We start from the raw sequence: 15,580 nt of genomic DNA on the forward strand, positions 1-15,580 counted from the left end.
GCCTACTACTTCAAAATTTCAGCCTTCTAGATAAGATGTAGAAAACTAGCACCAAACTTAACACGCGTAATAGGTAATTAATTACTAATTCGGTGGTCTTTATACTCTATAGCTTAGAAATTCCAGTAAACAAATTGGAAATTACCTTGGAATAAGTATTTTACTGATAAAACGAAAATGTAGAGCACATGATCCAACTCAATAATAAAATATACTAGTTTAGTCTGATTCAAAATTGACTTCAAACCCAATCCAATGGCCAAATATTTGAACTCTTCGGAGTTAAATGATAAAATGGCGGCCATACCAATGAACAAAGACATCAAATTAAGTACGATAATTGCAATTTGAAAGCAGACGAATTCTTTCGAGGATCGCACGTCGCATATAAGCCCGTTACTCGAGTACATAGTACACAAACTAGTTAGAGACTTCTCAATGATGTTACTTTGGAAAAGTGCACAGTTAACTAAAATAGCCACAACCAGGACCTGAACGGGATACAATATGTGATACAGAAACGCTATATCTGAAGTAAATTCTTGCCAAATGGTGAAGTTCATCATAAGGCACAGATACGAGTTAACAACAAAGCACGTGATTATCAACGGTACGCTTATATTGAATCTTGAATTTGTTAACTTTTTTCGCTTCAAACCCAAAAGTTCCAAACATTTTACGATGAAGTTGAATACGAAGTTTTCTTTGACGAAACGATTCGTTGATGTATCCAATGATTCAACGCGATTAATATATAGCGTTCCCAAACACATTGCAAATGGTACTTTCAAAAGTGAAGTAATTTGATAAAAAATTATGACTATAGACATTTCCAAGTGTTCCTTAGTCAATGGATAGATTTGTATAATAATCTAGAAGTTTAATAAAATTTTAAGCATCATGTTTCGAGAATGATAAACCAAAAATTACTTGAAATAGAGAGTTCTAACCGTCTGTTTCGAATCCGTTAATCAAACTTTGGCGTCCAATTAACTTAAAATTTTAGAACCCGGCTATTACCTGAAAATTTTAACGATTAAGATAATATTTAAAAGTTATGAACTTAATTTTAAAAAGGTATAAAATTAATTTTAAAAAGGTATAAAATTAATTTTAAAAAGGTATAAAATTAATTTTAAAAAGGTATAAAATTAATTTTAAAAAGGTATAAAATTAATTTTAAAAAGCTATAAAATTAATCTTAAAAAGCTATAAAATGAATTTTAAAAAGCTATAAAATGAATTTTAAAAAGCTATAAAATGAATTTTAAAAAGCTATAAAATGAATTTTAAAAAGCTATAAAATGAATTTTAAAAAGCTATAAAATGAATTTTAAAAAGCTATAAAATGAATTTTAAAAAGGTATAAAATTAATTTTAAAAAAGAGATAAAATTAATTTTAAAAAGATATAAAATTAATTTTGAAAACCTATAAACTTCAAAGTAATTTTAAAAAGCTATAATTTCAAAATGCTATTAACTTAATTTAATTTTTAAAAAGCTATAATTTCAAAATGCTATTAACTTAATTTAATTTTTAAAAAACTATTAACTAAATCAAAGCAATTAACCAAACCAATTTTCTCTAAAATCTACGTAACTTAAGAATAGAAGTTTTTCAACCTTTTCAACCTCCTTCATTACATAAATGCGTTCTTCATGAAACGAGTAAAAAAATACATTGTATAACCAGCTTATAGGCCGCGTCACTGTCAGAGAAATATTTAACTGTGATATTTATATCTGTAGATTTCACTATTTTGAAGTGGATATTATAGGAAATCTATATCTAGAAGCCTTTAAATTCTAGCAGTAGCTAGCAGGTGTGGTTTGATCACAATGAAACTGACTTTTGAGGTTTTGGTAAATTTGACAGTTGTTATTTCTCACGTGGCTTATTTGCCAAATGCACGCGATGTTTGCCTTCACGTCTTTCGAAATACTTTATTGAAAATTATAATATCCATATTTCGTTCGTGCTTTAATCATAATAAAACGCCGATCTCAATGCATGAACCTTATTTTATTTGACAACTATAATGGCTGATGAAATCCCTGGCCAACTGATCCAACAAACTTAAACCCGCTTTCTTGAGAAAGCTTTTCCAGTGAGTACTGTACTAAATAAGAAAGAATTTTTCAGTTCACAACCATCTTGGAAAATGGCTACCAGAAATGTAGAAAATAACCTAAGCCTTTATAATTTTTTGTTTGAATATGTCGCCTACGAACCTGAATTCAATGTAACCAAAAGTTAACACCCTGACTGGATAGGTCCGTCACTGCCGGAAATAAGAAAAAAATCTTATTGGACATGTGTCCAGTAACCCCCATTTGACTTGAAAATTTATTGGACATTGTCCACTGGAGTGTGCAAAAATAGTGTCGCATATTCATAGTCAAGGTATCAAAACTTCGGAACAATTTATTGGCCAAAATGTCTATTGACCCCTTAGTTTAAAAAAAAAAAATTATGGGACATGTTAAAATTTTATTGGACAATGTCCAGTGTCCTATGTTTATTTACGGCCCTGGGTCCGTGTGTTTAAAGGTTAATCGTGGGAGGAAATCAGTCACCTTTGCCAGTCCCTCTATAGTTTTCTCCGAAATTCGTCTGTAAGACGGATATTTTGGATTCATTTAATGAACTGATCTTAAAAGATGGCTCGAATCTCTTGGAGGAGATCAATAAGAATATTTTGTGATGTCAACAGGTCTTTCGATGCTAAAACCTTTTCAGTTGGGATTCAACGACTACCTAATAACATTCTTTCCAAATAAAAAACCGACAGAGTAAGGAACATGACAACAATAAGCACGACACTCAGTAAAATGCGTTAACGAAGGTGTGTTTCTGCAAACAACTACACCCATCAGAAGGAATAAGAGACCATTTCCGAAATTACATACAGAGAAACCAAAAGACAGGGAGCAAGCCCGCCATTGATGTATTTTCCCTTGCTCTAAGAGGCACCTCCAGATAGAGCCCGATTTAACTACACCAGGGAGGTTAGCCAACTCGCACTGCCTCTAGCGGTGCTTCAAGGCGATAGGGAGAATACCCCATGTGTATTGGCTTCTCTGTATGTTATAGACCATTTCGATGTAACTAAGAGGGAAAGACACGGGGGTAAAACTTTGCCTTCCATCTCGCTTTGTGGAGCATGCGCTGTAGTCTTTTTGTATCAAGAGAGTGCGCACCGTTGTATGTTCCAATACTGAGGGTTGCCTGTCCCCTTTTTTACATCGAAATGGTCAATTTCCAAAATGCTCATTATGGTTTAGTTTCCCGAAATAGTTTCCTTTTCATGCAAAACCCATATGTTGACAAACCTTAATATATTTAGGATTACTGCAATGGATAGTGTCATACTTATTGTTATTATTTAAGCGTACGGTTCTACAGCGCCAAAATATTTTCAATTCTTTTGGCGAACGTTGAGCTTTGTAACCGCTATAAACTTCAACAAATCTTTACCAATGTATCTTTCAATAACATAGGCAATCCACACCTACTTAATTAGCCACATATGTGACTGCGTGTAATACAATGAAACGAAAATTTAACTTCCAGAACCATTTGTGTTTAAATAGGAAGATCCGTTTATAGAAAAACTTAATTATTTTTAAGTGAAAATGAAACACTTGAGAAGTTTCTTTTACACGATTATTATGGTGAAATGGTTGTCTGTTGCTAGGGGACAATATTTTTATGGAGCAAGATTTCTCGGTAGATATGAACGTAAGTGGTTGAAGAAAGTAACGTAGTTTTGACAAGTCTTAAAAACTCTCTACTCATGAATATTTGATGCAATACTTTAAATAAACTACTCCCAGCATAAGTTGATGGATATTTAGCCATAAATGTAGAACTAGGGATGAACCGGTACCGATACCGTATCGGTATCGGCACCGATACTCAAGGTTTCCCGATAGTATCGGATCGGTTGGTTCGATACCGATACTAAACCGATACTCGTTTAAAATGCGTTATATGACGCTACAAGACATTTTTAAGTCTTTCAGTAATGTATTCATGGTGATAATATCTCATTTCTATGAATTTCAATCGTGACGAGTTCTCATTTATATAAAAAGTACCTGAATTCAGTTTATCTAACAACTAATAAGCGAAAATCTTTCTTAGTACGCGCCTGTAGGGATGAACCGATACCATATCGGTATCGGTTCATGTTTGTACCGGTATCGATCGGTATCGGGTTAAACCTGGTATCGGCCATCTCTATGTAGAACCACTACAATACTGTTAACGTTACGATCTAAAGCTTTCAATATAACTTCTATATCGCTAACGTCATTTGCTGGCGCCGGACATACCAACCTCTTTTTAACATTGAGGCTTTAGAATAAGAATCCTTAATTATTGGATGTTGTTACCAACTAATGCAATCATCGTTGAACTTTCGATGGAATTTATCAGCAGTTACAAAATTAAACATATCATGACTTTTTAAATTGAAAGATTAGGAAAAGTTTAATTTAAAGGGAAAATGCGATACTAAACAGGTTTTCAAAAACGTGCAGCTATAGCTTGACCAGGGATAGATTTAATTTTAGAAGTAGGAATGGAGAACGGTTAGTATAGGCCAGTATAGAGCCCCTCCCTCCAACAGGTAACGAAAAGTTTAAACTATCTTATTGGCTCACTTAAAACTACGTTTTGATGACGTTGCTAACGGGGACGCGATAAATACCTAGTTTCATTTTACCTCTGTCGTTATGACCCCGCCTCTTCTTTAACACTCCTCCGTCCCGTGGAAGGGGGTCTGGGACTTTGACGCGCGCCCAGATTACTCTGTTCTCCATTCCTACTTCTAAAATTAAATCTATCCCTGGCTTGACTTCAACCTAAATCGTAGTTAGCTTGAATTCCAATATGCCATGCTAGATATGTAGCAAGGCTGCACCTCTAGTAGGATCCAACTCTGATCGACAGTTAGTTTCTTTATTAACACCTATGTCTCAAGTAAAATGTTGCCTTTACAACAGGGTGCGAAACTTCGTACCAATGTGATAACTCAGTTTGCCCGCCTTATACCACAAGTAGTTGCAGATGTAGAGAAGACATGTTTTTTAACGGAGAATGCTACCCGGGAACCAAATACTGCGATTGTTATGGTGCATATAGTCCACGTTCATTTGAGGAGCACAGGCAAGGTTAGTTGGCAACGAAACCTTTGGGTACGAACTACCCGTGAATTTATAAAATAACGTGACTATAACAGCGTGCCGAAACTCGTACGATTGTGATGATTCCATGTGCCCTTATGGAGTGACAAATATATGCGATTGCTATAGTGACCAAGAAGTAAACGGAGTATGTCCTGTTGGAACGACGTTTTGCGATTGCGATGGAGAAGCTCCATGGAGTGTAATAACGCAAGAAAAAATGAAACGTCCAGGGGAAGGTCAGTTCTATTACTATGTTACGTAAGAGGCATAGATTATTCTCGCTGTGTCACGATGATACTCAGATCTTGTATCCTTTAAAGCCTTGTTATTGATTTGTTGCAGTATGTAAAAAATCCAGCGAATGTGACGATTCCTATTGCTCTGATGACTCGGTGAACACATGCAATTGTTACGAAGATCAAGAGATAAACGGCGTATGTCCTCCAGGAACGAAAACTTGTGAATGTGATGAAGATGATGAACCACCTATTTCAGATTTGGAAAATGGTGAGTTGGAAACAAATCGATACTAAAGTTTCTATTAAATTAATCACGTTGTCGTTATTTTGCAGAGTGTGAAACAACAAAACAGTGCGATGACTCACTATGTGAAGACGTTGCAAATATTTGCGATTGCTATGAGGAAGACAAAGTAAATGGTCAATGTCCTCCGGGTACGAAGTTTTGCGATTGCGATGGTCCACCTACAATCGTTGTTAGAGGACCGATGATAAATTCTACTTTTCCCCCTCCTCGATATTCTTCTTCTAATCACGACTTATCTTCCTATCATCAACCTCGATATTCTTCTTCTAATCACGACTTATCTTCCTATCATCAACCTCGATATTCTACTCCTCCTATCACTCGCCCAACTACTCGTCTTACTACTCGTGAAACTACTCGTCGTCCTCATCGTAGCCGTCATTCTCTTCCCCCCATAATCATGCCACCTATGTTGATGCCATTCATGCCGATGATGAAAAACCAGCCCATGATGATGATGAAAAACCAGCCCATGATGATGATGCCCCATAGAAAAAGAGATAAATGGAACTTAAAGAATGAAACTGTTGTCAAAACCACTGTAAAACCAACCAAGACTACATACACATCGAAAGTTGACACAACTAAACCACACAAAAAAGAAATTGAAACTGAAATAATTTTCGAACATGAAACCAAACATAAGAAGCCACTGGTAATAGAATCGGGTAAAGAAAAATTTAGTAGTGTTTCCCACATCATGAACGTCCCTACACCTAAACCGGTTCTAAGCCATTCAAAACCTTCAAGCGGTGATGAAAAGGATACTGACCATGCAGAAAGCCCACCGTTATATAGGATACCAGTTACAAATCCAACTCTACCATCCGAAGCTGATGATGAAGTAAAAGCTATTGAAAACTCTGATCCTAGTTCAGGATTGGTTAGATCTCAACCTCTCGGGCTCGTTGGATTATGGAGCAAGCGTCTAATAGGACATATGGGACATGAATATCGAAATCGAAAACCTGCCGAATCTAACAAAGAGCATCCAATCGAAAATTCTAGAAATAAAGCTGAACGTAGTACAGGAAGTGATGAAATAAAAAAACGATTCCCATCAATTACGCATCTGCCAATTACAATTACCGCAATAAAAGACGTCGATGATTCTAGATCACGTGGTCCTGTCGGATTATGGAAGAATCGACCAATAGGTTTATTTGGAGTTGGTTCCCGATCTAGAATACCAGGTGAATCTAAAAGAAAGGATTTACTCGGAATTCTAAATTCAAAATCTAGACACAATACGGAAGACAATTTAGAAATGACAACGGACAAACAACTATCACCAGTTGACAAGCCAACGACTGCTTTTTCAATCAAAATGACTCCAAGCCACACCTCTGACTCTCGACTTAATGATAATGGAACATGGTGGAGAGATCGACCAATTGGTTTACTCATAAATGCTTTCCGACCAAAGACACCTACTGATCCACCGCATAATCGTGCAATGATCACTTCTGAAGATAAAGTTAGAAAAACACCAAAAAGTTCTTTGCCTAATACCAAAGAGTTGGCGATATCGAGAATGAGTAAATCCACCTCTGAGTTTCAAATGGATGTAACTCCAAAAGTGATAGATATGAATCAACCGCATGTATCCGATGGATTACGGGATAATCCGGTATTTAAATTGTTCATTGATGGATTACGCCAAACAGAACCTAACGATAAAGAAAATGGTCATACCATCCTGATGACTGGGGACTCCACTAGTGACGATTCGAAATCCCATACCAATCAACAAAAAACAACTAATACTCCAACAAAAATTACTTTGGAAGGTTCCAGACCTAGTGAAATATTATGGAGAAATAAAAATAACCCTCTCAAACTTTTCATAGATCAGTTAAAGCCTAATAACACCACGAAATCAGAAATTCCTGAAAAAAACTTGAAAGATGAAGTTCGATATACTAGACAAAGCGACCCTACAACTACCTTAGGAATGTTTACAGAAAAGCGAACAGATAATTCGGTTGGATACCGCGCAACAAAATTTGATGAACTCGCTGTTCGTGTGAATGATGAATCAAGGACTAGCCACACAAACCAAGACTTGACAACTAACCAAGCTACGACGATAAAAAAAGGCATAGAAAAATTAGAAAATAATGACGCTATCAAACTAACAAATGAATCTGTATCAGCGGATAAATTGAATATATATGTTGCAGTGTACGTTATAAACAATCCTGTAGGATCTGTATCTGATGTACTAATTGATACGAGAAAAAATCTTAAAGATTCATCAGAGGAATCCATTATAGAAAGTAATGACACGCTATCTAGTGATTCTACTGGTTCACTAAATGAACAAAAAATGAGGGCATCTTCGGTAGTGTTAAACGATACTAGAACTCGTGGTGCTGTTGGAATTCAGAATGTAAATCCAATAAGATCGGACATAGCCGGATTCCAACATAGAAAAACTAATAAATCATCGACGAACGATCACATATTTAACGATAATACTAGATTCAGTACCGTAAGCGATTCATCTAAAGTTCATGAAAGTATGACAATTAACGAATTTGAACCGCGACATGGTGGCGAATACAAGACTGGTCGTACAATAATGACTCCAAATCAAGATGATGAATTTACTTTCGAGGCAACGACTGAGCATTCTACAACACTGAACGTTAATAAATCTCGTGATTCTGGCGTTTCGGAGAATATTCCCCCTATAAAAAAGATAATAGATACAATACGTCCCCTAGAAGCTGGAAAACCAGCAACTGGAAATGCTATGCTACTTGTCAATAATGCGAATGTCAGTACTGGAATAGTAGCTGATGAACTGCAGCCTCGGCACAGAGACGACTATTCGACTAATCTGGCATTAAAAAGTACTCAAACCAGTCCATTTGAATTGGGTACTTCACACGTCAAACTAGAGACAACTGATAAACCATCAATATTAAATACAGAAAAATCAAAGGTTGTTGGACCTGAAAGACTGCGGAAAATCAGACCAATAAATTATCTTGTACATGGATTACGAAACCAAGAAAGAAGCAAATCAACTACTGACGATCCGATGGAACTAGCTACTCAAGAAACGGACTTCTCGAAACTCAATACTAGAATGACTGTCGATGAATTTCAACCAAGAAACAATGGCACATTCAAGACTGATAATCCGCTAGAAGTGGTCTTGACAACTTTAGATCAATCTACAGTTGCCACTACAGTTCAATCCACAGTTGCCACTACAGTTCAATCCATGGCTGATCATAATACGAAATTGAACTTGAGTGAATCACCCCCTCGTGATTCTGGCAAATTGAAGAATATTCGCCCAATAAAACATATTTTCGATAGAATACGTCTTCAGGGACTTGGTAAGTCACAGACTGAAAATTCCACGCTACTCATCAATAAATCACACGAAGCCACGAATGCCCATTCAAAACTGGTGACCGATGAACTAGACCTACAGCCTCGGCACAGAGATGACTTTTCAACTGATCATCTAGTAGACCATACTCAAACCAGTCCATTTAAATCGGATACTTCACCTATCAAACTAGAGACAACTAATAAACCATCAATTTTGAATACAGAAAAATCAAAGATTTCTGAACCTGAAAGATTGTGGAAAAACAGACCGTTACGAAACCAAGGAATGGGCAAATTGACTACTGAACATCTGGGCGAACTCGGTACACGAGAATTTTTGACTAGTAAAGACTTAGACTTCTCGAAACTCAATACTAAAACATTGGTCAATGGCCCTACGAAAACGTTTCTGACTAAATTAGATGAATCCAGGGCTAGTAACATTGTTCAATCAACTACCAATCACCCTACTATATCTATGTCGAATGACAGTCCGCCTTATGGTTCAGCCGCATTCGAAAATGTTCGTCCAATAAAATTAATTATTGATAGTCTAATTGGCCGGGAAAGTGATAAATCTAGAGAAAACAAGGTTACAGTTATTAATGAGCAGCCTTTACTTAGCAAAGAAGATCTTCATAAATCCTTTCCTACGATGGTAACTGAAGAATTTCAGCCCCGTAACATAGAAATGCACACAACTAACACGCGAGAACGCAAGTCGACTACCATGGTGGCATCAACAGCAAATAATCCTGCAAATGTGGCATCAACAGCAAATAATCCTGCAAATGTGGCATCAACAGCAAATAATCCTGCAAATGTGGCATCAACAGCAAATAATCCTGCAAATGTGGCATCAACAGCAAATAATCCTGCAAATGTGGCATCAACAGCAAATAGTCCTGCAAATGTGGCATCAACAGCAAATAGTCCTGCAAATGTGGCATCAACAGCAAATAATCCTGCAAATGTGGCATCAACAGCAAATAGTCCTGCAAATGTGGCATCAACAGCAAATAGTCCTGCAAATGTGGCATCAACAGCAAATAACCCAGCAAGGTATATCCCAAAAGAGAAGGATCCTAGGCAACGCTTCGCTGATGTATTAAGTAATATTCGCTCTATAAAGCACATTATAGATAGAATACCACTAAGAGAGAGTGAAAAATCAACGACTCAGCCTTCAATGGAACCCATTAAAGAAGAAATTTTCACTGGTGAAGACTGGATCTCATCGAAAGCCCCCACTACAATAGAAACGGATGAATTGCAGCCACGGCGGAAAGACGAGTATACGACTGATCATCTAAAAGAAAGTACATCAACTATATCATTCGAATCTGGGACTGATGAGCCATCAAAGTTGAAAACGGAAAAACCAAGGTTTTTAAGACCTGATAGATTGTTTAAAAACCGACCGATAAGTTCTTTTGTGGATAAATTTCGAGCCAAGGGATCTGACAAAGAAACGACTGAACGCTCAACGGGACGCATTTATGAAGCGATTACAACTGGTGAAGATAGAATCTGGTCGAGAGCCCCCAGTACAACCGAATCTGATCAATTGCAACCACGGCGGAAGAATGAATATACAACTGACCATCTGGAAGAAAGTACACCAACTACACCATTCGAATATGAGACTGATGAGCCATCAAAGTTGAAAACTGAAAAACCAAGGCTTCTAAGACCTGATAGATTGTTTAAAAACCGACCGATAAGTTCTTTTGTGGCTAAATTTCGAGCCAAGGGATCTGACAAAGAAACGACTGAACGCTCAACGGGACGCATTTATGAAGCGATTACAACTGGTGAAGATAGAATCTTGTCGAGAGCCCCCACTACAACCGAATCTGATCAATTGCAACCACGGCGGAAGAATGAGTATACGACTGACCATCATCTGGAAGAAAGTACACCAACTACATCATTCGAATATGAGACTGATGAGCCATCAAGGTTTAAAACTGAAAAACCAAGGCTTCTAAGACCTGATAGATTGTTTAAAAACCGACCGATAAGTTCTTTTGTGGATAAATTTCGAGCCAAGGGATCTGACAAAGAAACGACTGAACGCTCAACGGGACGCATTTATGAAGCGATTACAACTGGTGAAGATAGAATCTGGTCGAGAGCCCCCAGTACAACCGAATCTGATCAATTGCAACCACGGCGGAAGAATGAATATACAACTGACCATCTGGAAGAAAGTACACCAACTACACCATTCGAATATGAGACTGATGAGCCATCAAAGTTGAAAACTGAAAAACCAAGGCTTCTAAGACCTGATAGATTGTTTAAAAACCGACCGATAAGTTCTTTTGTGGATAAATTTCGAGCCAAGGGATCTGACAAAGAAACGACTGAACTCTCAAAGGGACGCATCAATGAAGCTATTATAATTGGTGGAGAATGGATCTCATCTAAAGTCCCCACTACAACAGAATGTGATCAATTGCAGCCACGGCGGAAAGACGAGTATACTACTGATCATCTGGAAGAAAGTACACCAACCGAAAGTACAACAACAGAAACTGATGAATCACGTCGTGAACCTGCCGCAAGGGAAAATAGACGTCCAATAAGAAATTTTATGGATAGACTAAGAGCTCGAGGAAGTGACAAATTTAATGAAAATAAAAGGAAAATTGCTGAAGACCAGACTTCAACTAACAAAGACGATTTTTTGCAAGTCTACACTACAACTTTAACTGAAGATATGCAAACTCGTAATAACGAAGCGTACACGTCTGAAGATATACTGGAAATGATTTCGAATACATTAGATGAGTCTAGGTCTCGTGTCACTGAACAATCAGTGACTGATAATCCTGGGAAACTGACTTTGGATGAATCTTCGCCTCGTGAACCTACCGTATTAGAAAATATACGTCCAATAAAATTTTTAATGGATGGACTTAGAGCTCGGGGTAAAGATAAAGTAACTGAAAGAAGGAAGGAAGTTGCTAAAGACCAGACTTTAACTAAGAAAGACGATTCTTTCCAAATCTACACTACAACGTTAACTGAAGATTTACAAACTGGTAATAACGAAGCATACACGCCTGAAGACCTACTGGGAATGACTTCGACTACAGTACACCCAACAACGAAACTGGTTGTTGGTAGATTGGGGAAAATTAGACCAATAAAACATATAATAGATAGATTACGAGCCCAGGAAACGGGCAAATCTAGGACTGAACTGAATGACGAAAAATCTTCAACAAGTAATGAATTCGTCACCTCTGATCTTATAGGAAGTACTACAATTAAGCTGGACGAGTTTTTGTCCTCAACTATGTCAAAACGGGATAAGGACGAATCTTGCCGAGGTAAATCGTGTCGTAACAGACCGAAATTACTTATTTTAGATAAATTGCGACTTGAAAAAGTGGATGACTCAATGTCTAAAATGTCACTGAGTCTAATTAAGGATCAATCTACAACAACGGATTATATGAATGACCGTAAACTCGAAAAAAATTCGGCAATAGTCCCATCATACCGTGGTAGGGAAACAATGACAATGACTTCGACAACTGTTAAAAACCCTCATTCTGTTATCCCTCACGAACGAATTACAGATATTTACGCGACTATGGTTCCAACTAAGGATGCCAGTTTCTTGCCTCCTAATGATTCTGGAGTATTGTGGAAAAATCCAATTAAATTTTTGATTAAAGCTGTAGAAATTCGGAAATCTCAGCATCGCCCAGAAGCTATTTTAGATGAATCTGAGCCAGTTAAAAAGAATATCTCACCAAATGAAGGCATTTCAAAAATGTTGGAAGGTGAATTACCAACTGATAGCAATACCGATGTGGTTGATAACAGAAAAGTGACTCCTAAGACGTTGGAAGAATCACATTTTGTTCCAGAAAGAGTCAATTTCGATGGATTACGGTCACTGAAAACTACAAATGCAGATTGTGACGTTTCTGAAAAGAAAGTAACAAGCGTTACTACATCTTTGACGAATGGTGCGGGTGAATCAACTACTAAGCCGGACACTGAAGATTTCTTTGAAACCAATACATTCCCTTCCTTTTCAACAACAGACGCAGTTACTTGGGCAGTTATGGAAGACGCTGAACTTGATAAAGGCTTACCGAACAAATACTATACCAGACGTACAAGACCATCATGTAGATTTGGGTTTAGATCGGTTATAGGCCGGGATGGGCTCATGAGGAGAGTAATTTGTTCAAGTGGTGAGCGCATTAGGAATCGCCCATTTTGAACATGAGGTAAATTAATATAAGCAATAGCAAATTATTTTGCAATTAAATCACTTTTAGGCGCTGAATGTAAAAGTGCATATGTACCATAAACAAAGTTACTGGATCATTATGTACTAAATTTTTCTCAGATTAAATGTGTCAAATAAATATGTATATCAAGTGTTTTTACTAATGTTGCGATAAGTCCAAAATCAAAATTACTTTGGATTTTCAAAATGTTTACACAAGATATTTGGTTATGTGAAACAGGGTTATACTGTAGATTCTACGGATTCTATGGCGAGTTATAGAGTTCAAAATTAAAAACCATAAAATGTCGGCCATTTTTCCAAATGGCAGACAAAGTAAAAGAGAAATTACCGTGTGCCAATTTTCAGCTTTGCAACAAAAATTGCTCATTCTAAATTATAATTTCCTGGAAAATCCAGGCCTTTTGTCGGGCTCTACTAAGGCACAGAACGGATCATACCTAAGCATAATCAAACCGTTATCATCGAACGTGCGTGACGGCGTTTTACACGCTTTTTACTGCAACAGCGGTACTGATTTAAAATTCCTTCAATCATTAAAAACACCGTTGATAAAATTAAGCCGAAGAAAATCAACAAAAGCACGTTTTGCACGTCTTGAAAGGCAACAGGATATTCTTCCAATGACTGAGGAGGATACCATAACAATTCCTTGATAATGTAAGTCTCCTCTTTCTGGTATTGACTGAAAAACTTTGTCTCGAAAGTAGTTAAAATACTGAAAATTAAATAAACCGTGGAAGTTAAAGGATGAATGTAATATAGAACAAAATGAAATAAATTATCCATAGTGACGTAAAACCAAAGAGGGTACAAAGAAGGGGAGTTGAAACTACCAGCTTCAGCAACGCATTTTGGGAGATCTCGCTTAGCTTTTTTATTTATTTATTTTTATTTTCCCTTCTAACATCCGGTTAACTGCATTTCAACCAATAAGAGGGCAGAGAAAGATGCGCGCGCACACCGGAAGCTAAGAGCTAAACCTTCAAAGCGATAACACTCCAGCCAAGCCTTCTACTCCCCCTCTTTATACCCTCTTTGGTAAAACCCAATGGACCTAACGAAGAATCCGTAACAACGTTAAAGAAGATAAGAGGTATGCTTTATTTCTTGAAGCAGATCATAACGTAATTGTGTGGGAACTGTAGCCGGTCACCCTATACCTGAAATTGTGATCGCTTAAAGCGTAATAATACTGAGCAGGGATAGATTAATTTTAGAAGTAGGAATGGAGAACAGAGTAATGTGGACGCGCGTCAAAGTCCCGGACCCCTTTCCACGGGACGGAGGGGTATGAAAAAGAGGCGGGTCATAGCGACAGAGGTAAAAAGGAATTGCGTGTTTTTCGCCGTCCCCGTCAGCAACGTCATCAAAACGTACTTCAAGTGAGCCAATAAGATAATTTAAACTTTTCGTTACGTGTTGGAGGGAGGGGCTCTATACTGGGCTATGAGTCGGACTGAAGTAAATACTAACCGTTCTCCATTCCTACTTCTAAAATTAAATCTATCCCTGATATGAGTTGGAAAACTTAATTTCTCTAGTCTTCTTTAATATTGTAGATGGATACATGGATCCAATTTGAAATATCCATTATTTTAATTGCTCTTTCGAATAAAGAAAGAAAACAACTCCATCGCACTCTCTCCTCCAAGGTATAGAAGACCACATACAAACGGTCATAAGACTTGGTCATTAGTGGGCAAATAGCGAAATCGTAGGAATACATGAAGACCAAATAATCCTCGGATATTGGCTGGGATATATGCATTTTTTTAGCGGTACTGTAATCTTCCTTTGAACCAAAAACTATTCCAAATAGTATAAGGACGACATAGTAATTAAATATAAATAATGATTTCCTTGGTATTCCATTAAAGAAATTAGAATCCAGCAGATTGTCCAGGGTTACTTTTAATTTGGTCAGTTTGGTGTAAATACGCTCAAATTCGGAATTTACGGCGGCCTGATTGGGGAATATAGAAGCTTGTTTCAATTAATATCGTAGATTAAAAACTAACTTAATAAAATGGCTGTCAATTGCTCCAGTGTGTATTTATTGGCAGTGTTCATATACAAGTTTTACGAAAACTTTCAATCAGAATTGCCAGTAATGCTAAATGGTAACCATTGCCGCCTGCCAACTTCTAGCGAACTGAAAAGTGAGCATCGAGACTTAACCGTGCCGATTTTCGAATCCCAGCTGGGGT

This window comes from Phalangium opilio, unplaced genomic scaffold (genome assembly GCF_054372755.1).
Source record: "Phalangium opilio isolate 3A_F unplaced genomic scaffold, DU_Popi_V2 ptg000217l_1, whole genome shotgun sequence".
In the NCBI taxonomy this organism is placed as follows: Eukaryota; Metazoa; Arthropoda; class Arachnida; order Opiliones; family Phalangiidae; genus Phalangium; species Phalangium opilio.